The 1,328-nt window shown below is 40.9% G+C and overlaps 1 protein-coding gene across 4 annotated transcripts in view; it reads right to left on the reverse strand.

Annotated features, from left to right (window-relative positions):
• flna (filamin A, alpha (actin binding protein 280)) overlaps window positions 1-1,328 on the reverse strand; it is a 65,655-nt gene that overhangs the window by 43,123 nt on the left and 21,204 nt on the right. The gene's annotated exons all lie outside the window — the stretch shown is intronic.

The following is a 1,328-nucleotide window of genomic DNA, read 5'->3' on the forward strand; positions in this document are numbered from 1 at the left end:
GATACGAATATTTGGTTATTTAAAACATTTTCAGTTTTTTTATTGTTTATCAGAATCATTTATTTTTCATTATAAATGATTCTGATGAATGAATATTTGAAAAAAAATATAAATGCAGATACCGGTAGATCGGGAAATGCCTAATATCGGCCGATAATATCGGCCCGCCGATATATCGGTCGGGTTCTAATTTAAAGCTGTTTTTGCAACATTACCACATAGTTGGAAACATTAACATGGTTATCACTGTTGAAACGTTTCATGATTTCTTAGCTAATATATGCACAGTATGACAATATTGTGTTATTGTTCAGCAAAGAAAGGAGATGCTGCTCTTTGAACACACCCACACACACTCTTCCAATCACAGTCTTACATTTTGTCTTGCTAATTGAATGCAAGAAAAGGAGCATCAGGAACTAAATAGCAACACTTGTGTCAGGAAGGGCCTTCAGTATAAAATGGTGAAGCTGTATTTCTGTTGAATTAAGCGACATTTAAGTAGACGTGAACTTCACCTTACAAACAAACTGAGCTTCTTGTGTCTGTAAAACTATGTTGACTCCCAAAGCTGCAGCCTTGACGCCGTCCCAGCTGATACAGGCAGAATGCAAAACATGCCTAATCTTCATCTGAAGGCGACTTGGCAGCAGTAATTTGGTGTTGGGTCATCATACCTACAGTACATCGGTCTCTGTGGCTCATCGAGATCTCTGCCCTTGAATTCTTCCATTGGATGTTATGATCTTCCTTCATTATCACAGACACATATCCTGGCAAAGAATTGTCAGCAGTTTCTTTATCTCCTTGTTCAGAACCGACTCTCAGATCCAAGGGGCTCTTATTTTTGGACACTGTTGGGATTTTTTTTTTTTTTGCTGCAGGGAAATCCTTATCTCTGGTTCGAGGACTGTGGGTGATCCACAGGTATGCCAAACATCCTGAGCACGTACACAGAAACCACCGTTACACCTCACTCTCTTTCACCTACATCCCTCCTCCCGTCTGTCTCCTCCTCTCCTCCACTTTCCCTGATTTAACAGGACCATAATGGGAAGATTCAGCACTCACCCTCTTCTTCACTCTGTTCACCTCATCATCAACCCTGCCCTCTGTTTTTACTCTCATAGAGATGGGAATTACACACTTATGCTTTACCTGACCTGAGATCTGCAGCTGTCAATCACTCTGGCATGCAGAAAGTTGTGATGCTAAAAGATGGCTAGATTAAGGTTTCTAGCACTTCCTTGACTGGTGATTATTTGAGATCCTTTCTCTCACTCACTCACTCACTCACTCACTCACTCACTCACTCACTCACTCACTCA

The sequence above is a fragment of the Etheostoma spectabile genome, chromosome 7, assembly GCF_008692095.1.
Source record: "Etheostoma spectabile isolate EspeVRDwgs_2016 chromosome 7, UIUC_Espe_1.0, whole genome shotgun sequence".
In the NCBI taxonomy this organism is placed as follows: Eukaryota; Metazoa; Chordata; class Actinopteri; order Perciformes; family Percidae; genus Etheostoma; species Etheostoma spectabile.